Consider the following 8982-nt stretch of genomic DNA (forward strand, 5'->3'; position numbering starts at 1 on the left):
ACATATCAAATGTCTTTATATCCTGAATATATATCGCAGCCCGGATGGATGAAACTAGATCCGGGGTCTTCAATCTCTTCCGATCTTCACTCGATGTACAAGTCGATCCATGTGAGAATTTCTTGAAGTCGAACATGGAAAGACATCGCTTGATTACCGGTCAATGATGTAAACCGTTAACAAGCACGAGAGGAATCACCGATAAGGATGATGACCCTCAAGGTACGTCAGTACAATTCACATGGTGGGAATAAAGGACTTGGCGTCGACCACCATGCAAAATCTTCTGGTCGAAGGTCATTGATGTATACCTGTCGCCGGAAGTGAGAAACTTGCCATTAAGGCATGCAAGCTTCAAAGTACTGAAGGGGTTGTTCCTAGATCAACTCCTTGGATAATGAGCTGATGTCGACAAGGAGCGATCCGTCAAAGGAGGGCCTTAATGAATCCCACATCAGTGACACGGAACGGAGCTAGCGATTGTGATGAGGTGAAAACAAACTGTGATGTATGATTCAGGGTGGTGGTCATGAAATGGATGAAGGACAATGTATGGCAGTGGATGGGACACGGTTGACTCTTTGCAGAACAACATCTCTTGAACATATAACGACACTGATGTGATGGATCGGTAGCATTACCCCAAATGTGGATGGTGTGGCGAGGACCATGGTGATGAGACCGGTGAATGAAACAACCCAACCCGATGTGATACGGAGGACAAAGTGTCATGTTCAAGAGCGACTTGCTACCATTAAAGCTGTGAGGTTCTCCCAATTTTTTCCCCAGTCATTGCTGACCAGTACCTCTTTATTTTTGTCAAGCTTGAGGAGGATAACATATGCTTGTTCTATAACCTGCCCTTCGGGCAAGCCCATCGCTATGTTTTAACGAGCCTAGCGATAGGGAAACTCGTTCTCGTCTAAAGACAAGTTTGTCGCTATTTAATGAATTTAACGAGTCTAACGACAAGGATAACTCGGTCCTTTTCATTTTTAGAGAGTCTGAAAAGGTACATAAAGTCAACTCCAGAATTCCTTTTTTCGTCATCTAATCCCTTAAGTCCGAAAAAGTATAAAACAATACAGAAGGGATGAATTTTCGATTGCTTTAACGAGCCGAACAAACAAGCGCTCGATCTTTTTGTGCAATAATCCCTCAGGTCCAAAAAGATTAAAATCTAGAGGAGGGATAGCTCTTCCGGTCATTTAACGAGCTGGAAGGCCAAAACTCGGCAAACTTTTCATATTTTACGAGTCAGAAGAAAAGAGCTCAAAGAAGACTCGTCTTTTGAGGAACGAGTGATAAACAGGGATAGCAGCAGGTTCCAGGTACAGGTTGGAATATTCCAATCACGGCAGTGTCACAAGGATGGCTAAGTGAAATCACTCTTCGCAGCTGTTCCTCAAAATGGGTAAACAAACATATGGAGATGAACGATTGGCCAAATGAACGGATGGAGGTGAGACTGCAAGAACACGACCAAGGGCTTTAATATGGCTGTCAAAGGTTACATTTACCAAGGTTATTTACCGGTTCATTTTTTCTGGGTGAGCTTGAACTCTAGGGTAAGATTGCTCACAACTTATGTTTATTTTTTAACGAGCATGAACTATGTGCTAAAACTGCTCGGATCTTGCGTTTATTTTTTAACGAGCATGAACTGTGTGCTAAAACTGCTCGATTATACCAGTCTTAATACAAGGAACGCCTCAGGTGAGGTAGTCATATTTAAGGAGCTATACCTCACTAGTTACTCCAATTTGGCAAGTTTTAACTTTTGCCCCACATCCTTTCTTTATGCAAGCTGGAAACGGCTAATCCTACGAGTTTAACGGGTTAGACCTACAGGTTTAAAGGGAGGACCTAAAAATTTAAAAAATAAATAGTCGTCCCGTGCTTGCACTCCAAAAAGTTCGCATGCCCCCAGGTATAAAGTATAATTTCAAGGCTACCCCTCCTCTGTCCCACCTCTGTTTTTCCACTTGTCGTCTTGCTATATTTTTAACGATACTTGTCTTCTCGTTATTTTTCGGTGCCGACGGTACTTGTCTTCCCATCAGTTCACTTTTCGATTTTTGCAAGATCGCAACAGATAAAACATTGGCGTTACGGAGGGAGGTTTGCCTCTTACTTATTATCCGAAAAATGGTTTTGTTCGCTGCCACAAACTAAACTCTCTTTTTCCGGCGATGTCTATTACTAGGTTACTAAAGATGGTGACCACTTGTTGCAGCAATTTCATCTCTTTCTTTGGAGGCTGCCCCTACTTATCCTTCAAAACATATGTTTTAATGGGTGAGGCTTGCCTTCAAAGATGGTGGCTACTTGCCACCACAAATGGATCTCCTCCCTCGGCATCCTACTTACCTAGACAAGGGGAGCGAGAAGCTGATTATCTCACTCACATAACTTTGACAAAAGAACTTTATCCTAGAACAACCCTCTCTTCCATGCCGGACGGGGTACGGACTAGTCATATTCTTCTGCGGAAATTAACTTTATACCCAAGGTTTTCTCTGCCCAAGGCAGGCCAGGGTGCATGCCCCCTGGGTCCCAGTTCTTTCTTCCGAATCACTCGCATTCATCGGGAAGTAGAACCGGGGGTGGAGGCATTCCTTGAGTGAATAAACCGTTAAGGGATGGTATTTGACTATTTGCGATGCGTGATCCTGGAAATGAAAGTTGGTCTACGAGCTTGACCATTCTTCCTTCGTGCGGAAAACACATAACTCTGAAGAGTGAGGACACTATCGCCTCCATGCAATATATATAGTCTCATCCAAGGAGTAAGTTATACACCAAGGGTCCCTGGACGACCATGACATTCATATGAACTGTCTTCCCCTTCAATGTAACGGGAACATTGGGGAGAATCCCTAACGGGCGACTGGTTCCTTTATCAAAACCTGATAGATTTCTCATCTCAGGTAAAAGCGCTGGGGAACCCAGTGCTTTCCAAGCAATAGAGGAAAGGATACTCACAGATGCCCCTTCATCAATGATAGTTCCAGCCATCACCATTCTATAGATTTGGACAATGATTCTGAATGGTATATTGGCTGGTAACCGGGGTCTGCCTAGTTGGTTCCAATCAAAGGACACAACCAGGTTGCTTGGTGGTGGGACCGAATACACGGCCGGATACGACCCTGACGATGTTCCTTCCTGCGATAAAGGAATGGGCGCATTGCCCTGATGCTCATCAGAGTCTGTGTTGATGAAAAGAATCTGGATGGTGTCATCCTTGTTCTCTTCAGTGAGGGTGTCATTTGAAGATGAATCTTCAACGACGGTGTCATTTGAGGATGAAACCTCTGAAGGAAGAACCGGGTCAACTGCCGTTTCGACCTTTAGACTTTCGTCTGGTCCGGATTCAGTAGGTTCATTCTCAATGACCGACACTTCAGCTGACCACTTGATCGGGCCAGCTGGATTTTCAACTATCGAGGGACTTGGCACGAGTTTTTGGTATCCAGGAGGAAGTCGTAATGGCGAAACCGGACGATCTTCCAAAACTCTCTTCGCCTCATCTAAGAATGGACAACGGTGGATGGCGTGATCGCCTTCACACAGTCTGCAGGGTGATCTTGGTCTCCCTCTTTGTCCTTCACTCTCGCTAGTTGATGGAATGCAATCAACATGTCTATCAGAGGTTGATGCTACCGGATTGTGCAACCTGGGGGACCAGTCCCTTAGTATCCGGGGAATACAAGGATAGTCACGGTGGAAGTGGGTCCCTTTGCAAATGACACATGGCGATTTAGGCCCAGTCGGTGTAGTGTGTGGATTTTTGTCAGATGTCTTTTGCTTGCCCCCAGTCGCCTTCGCCATAGGCCCCTTCTGCTTCTTTTCTCTCTTCTTCTTTTCCTTCTTCTCCATGGGAGGCTGAATTTTGCCGGCTCTACCTTGCGAAGATGAAGGATCAGAGGAAGAATTGTAAGAAGTGGAAGGCTGGTGGGTAGCTCTAGACTGGTCTGACTGTTGATTCGACTGCTTAGGATTAGTGGTGATCTGAACTACATTAGTTGAAAAGAGCCATACAGGTAGGCCAATTGTCAATCCTGGAAGTGACAATGTGGCCATATGAGGCGCACCAACATCTCCCCAAGAGGAGAAGGGATTGGGACTTCCACCAAGGTGACTTCCTTGGTTGGTGGGCTCCATACTTTTCAACTGAAAGATCAACGTGGGAATAACAGGTGATTATGTTCCGATTAAAATAAATTTTATTAACGACGCTTTAGACACAACTTTGCTTTTTCATGTTTTAAGAGTCGAGAAAAAGCTAAAGATGACTCTAGTCTCCTTCGATGTTTTAACGAGCCCGAAGTGACAAATGCTCGGATGGACTTTTTCAGTTATCGAGTTTGAAAAAGGCCAAAAGAAACTACTCTGGAGTTCTAGGCAGAGGGTGTGCCAAACTTTTCGCGAAACCACAGAATACGTTTTACGGTACGGGTGGTCGATCTTCGTGAATGCTGTGTTCACTGCATCGCGATCAGTAGGGCGGCCGACACGGCTTCCTATGGATAAAGGCTTTGTTCCTATAGGGGTCTCCCAATATATACGCGACGGTACGTGGGAGCACGAGTCCGTATTAGTGCCACCGACTCTCAGGAGGAATCACCCACCTTCGTAGAGATCGACGGTCACTACGTTTAACGACGCCGGAACACGTCTCTACCTAGACCTCTATGTGTTTGCGTTATGTTTCAAAGCATTGTTAAGTAAATTGGATTTATTTTAATGTTGATCTTGCTTAGCAGTTTGCCTTTAAGGATCACCACGAGATGTATGTAACAAATTCCTGAATGCAGTCTAAGATGAGAAGCAAACTTTTCAATCTTTCAACTTTGAAAATCTTAACTACTGAGGAGAAGAAAGGCAAATCTTTTCACACAGATCATAGAGCACACACTAATGCAAAATTTCCTAAATCAGCATGCAAACAGTCAAATGCAAAATGCACAATGCATGTATTTTCTTTTCCCTTTCTTAATGTTGATGTATTACAAAAAGAAAGTTGTTATATAACTTTGATTTCGATTTAAAGCGAAAACAAACAAGCTTGTCCAAAATCAAAAGACACCTTAAGATTTACTTGTTTAATCACTGGAAATACATGAAATCAAACCATAATGACGAAAGTAAAAAAAACTAATCAGCTATGGACAGCAAACAAGCTAACTCTTTAGACCAGCAAAATGCCTAACACAGGTTCAGATCTAAGAGGCCAAAGCAAGACTATTTCACTTTCGTTATGGGAAATTGTAAATGATGTAAGAAATACAAAAGAAAAAGTACAATTTCGTTATATAACAGAGGCGGAATGATGGCAAGTAAGGTTGGTTTCAGAACAGGTACAAGACTGGTAACTGGCTGCAAAATCTATAGTGAAAACAGGCAAGAAAAAGGGAGGAAACCCCAAATGCACAAGGCAAAATTGGGCCAACGCAGGTGCTGCACAGCCAGTCTGGCTCTCAGCGCAGGTAGCCCCTTCGGGACCTGCGTTGCAAAGCAGGTAGCCTGTGTACTACCTGCTTTGGAAAACGAAAGTTGCGTTTTCTCAGTTTCCGGGTCACAATTTTCTCAAAAATTCACAGTTTTTGCTCAAATCAGAAGCTATCAGTCAAGCACACACTAAGGGATGACAAGGAAGATGAAAAGCTATCACTAAGAGCTTACAAGGATCCTTGTAGATCAGCTCTTCAAATCATGAACATGCTCAGAAATGAGCTAGAGTAGCTGCCCTCTACTTCGCTTTTGATATAGTCAAAAGCTTTTCGATTTGGTACTCTTTTGTTCAGGAAATGAATAGCAAAATACTACAAACAATCAAACAGATACGTTCCCCAGTGGAGTCGCCAGTTTGTTGTAGGGAAAAGTATCCGATTCGGATGACCCTATCCCACTCTAAGGGTGATAGTACCTCAGCAACAACTGTAAAGAAAACTACTTAAGGTTTACTTCTTTATGAAAGCAAGAGAGAATCAAGAAATGCACTAACCGTTGCCTTGCGCTTAATGTCGAATCCAAACTCTTCTCTTTGCTGCTTGCTCCCAGCTCCTTGCTCTTTTGCTGGCCCAACTACAATGAGATCCTGCAAAATAACAAGGAAGGAAACTACAAAAAGCATGCAATCATAACTGATTCAAGGATTAGCATAAATCAAATATACAATTATCACAATACATCATTGAAACAAGTGCATATAGAAGAACCTCAATAGCTTTTATTAATGGAAGAAATAAAGTTCTGAGAGTGTTACAACCATTGAAGGCCCCAATCCAGCAACACCTCCCAGCAGAAAGAATTTCTCCTCTTCACCTCCTTCAAGCAATCACCCAATAGTTCTATAGTGAAACCAACAGCATATCATTACTTTGCACAAAATTCCAGCCTCCTGAGCTCATAGGAGAGAGCTCAATATATAGATGAATTGAGAAAGGATGAGTCAGCTTGCAACTGATGTGTAGCTGCCTTGTGTCCTCTCTCTCTTCAGTTGATCTTCAGTTCTTGAGTCCACTTGGAGAACCTTGCTTCCACTTGGAGAAACAGAGCCTCTGACTCATCACAAGGCGAAATCCCTGATCCAAGTGTCATTTTTGGAAGATTCCAGAGTAATGACTCAGTGTGCCACTTGTCCCATCTCGCTCAGCGCAGGTGGCCTTTGTTCTACCTGCTTTGCAACGTAGGTACACCATGGAGGAGTTGAGTTTCAGCACAGAAGCCTAGTGGAGCACCTGCTTTGATTTCAGGATTGCTTGTTTTTGAGTGTTTTCAGGTGGAGAACTGATCTGAGAGCTGTTGGTTTGCTGACCTTGTTCCTCTAGGGGTAGGAACATCATGTTTAGGGACTTTGGATCCCTTGGATTATTGACAATTCATGCCTGATGCTGCAAGGCACAAAATTGTCTATAACAACAATCTATATAGTATTTGCAAGAAAGCCATTGTCCCTTGTGTTCATTGTTGTAGCTACCTCTAATGGAGTTATTTTCTTTCTCATAACATCGAGCTTTAGTTCTATACATGAAAGCATACACTACCCATGATTGCAATTGAATCTCTTGCCCAAAAAACTATACCAATGCTAGTTATACAAGTGGAACTCTCTCTTCAAGACATCTTATACCTTTTAGACTATGGAATTTAAGTTAATTTTTTAAAGGATAAAGCTATTTCATATATTTCTATTTATCCTGACAATTTGTTTGTAATGATCATGTTTAATTATTTATTTCTTTTGCAGGATATCTGGTATTTCTTTGGTGAGGCCTATAAATTACAGGCCATTTTCTATCCATTGACTGTATTTCATTGCTTTTGAGTTTCCCTAGCATAAGAAAAAAAGTCATCGGTATTTATGTTTTCAAACAATTGCTATGCCATTCACCAAATTTTCCTTTAGGTTTTGCATGCATGTCACATTGTGAGATCTTAACCTTTTTCTAATCAGGAAAATACCTAATAATGACTTCCTATGCATTGAATGCATTAGTACAATGTGTTCTAGATGCAGGGGGCTCAAGTTTGGAGGAGTCAGTGTACTCAATCACTTTTAACATGTCATTGGAATCCCAAATAGAGAGATTCCATAGTATTTTGGCTGTAAGTGAATTCCTCTCCTACATTTAAGTTAGCGTTGGTATTATTCTAACATGACATGATTGAATTAGTTATAGTAGTTTGGTTGGGATACTTATGTTATCATTTATTTTGACTAGTTTCGACTGACTCATGCCTTACCTTTGAAAGAATTGGTATGAAATTAATCTAAAGTTGGGTGAGTTCATGGTGTTGATTTGATTCAAAGAGTGGATATAGTGATAAATGAGAGTTATTATGGAACCAAACAATCCAATAAAGCAATGAAAACATTCACTCAGAACACTCACATCACTGAATATGATAACTTGCCAACTATAATCCCCTTCCCATTCATAGCTACTGGGAATAATTCCAACTCAAGTCCCACCTTGATGTAGCCTCACCAATGCCGAACTTATAAAACAAAAAATCCGCATGGAGATTCTAAGTTTATCATAAATTTCTAAATGGACAACCTTTGAGAATCAAAAGATCCATCACTAAAGCATCAAATTTATGAATCCTTACAATCCTTTTCATAATTTAAGGAGATTAGTATACAACAAACTTATGGAAAGTGGAATATTAAGGTTGACAACCTGCCCAAAGGTGCCACAACTTTGATGGGAGGAAATTAGGAATCCCAAGAGGTGGAGGCAGTGACAATATTTGGGAAACAACCATTCTATCAGAAGGATGTTTTTTTAAGAATGCAGGTCCTGGAGCATGTGAATTGAGCTGGTACCATGGAATAATGGAGCCCCTTCAAATGAAATTTTATAATTTTAGCTCATCCTTCCATAAGGAGAAAGGTATTTCATTCAGTTAAGAGAATGATGTTAGGAAATAAAAATGGAAAAAGAATGTATTTGTAGAAACTTGATTCTATCACACGCCACTTAGAAAACAAGCACTATCCATCAAAGGTGAATTGTGTCGACTATGAATGATATTTAGTCCAAAAATTATGCAAGATTCCAGAATTCAAATGTAGGGAGATTATATATTTTGTGAGCTTGAGGGAAGATAATTACAAAAGTGATAGCACCATAGAAAATTCCCTAGTAGGGTTCCCCATATTTTGGTTATTTTGTATCTTGTAATCACTACTTACAAAAAGAAAAACATGTCTATGCAAATTTATGGCAATGTCTATGTGAACAATGAAGGTGAGGGAAACAAGGTTGTTGCATGCTTATTACTATTCTTTCAAAATTGAATATTGTAACCATGTGTTGTATTATTTTTTTAGATATTTTGATTGTTTCAAAAAAAGTCCATATGAAACCCATTGGATAATTGTATAAGTAAGCTTGGGAAATGAAGAAGGATTCTTAAAGATCAAAAACTTCTAAACAAATGGAGAAAACCTTTTGATAAAAAGAGCTA

The sequence above is a fragment of the Pinus tabuliformis genome, chromosome J (genome assembly GCF_031772625.1).
Source record: "Pinus tabuliformis cultivar Carrire ecotype Pingquan chromosome J, CPIR1, whole genome shotgun sequence".
NCBI classification, from domain to species: Eukaryota; Viridiplantae; Streptophyta; class Pinopsida; order Pinales; family Pinaceae; genus Pinus; species Pinus tabuliformis.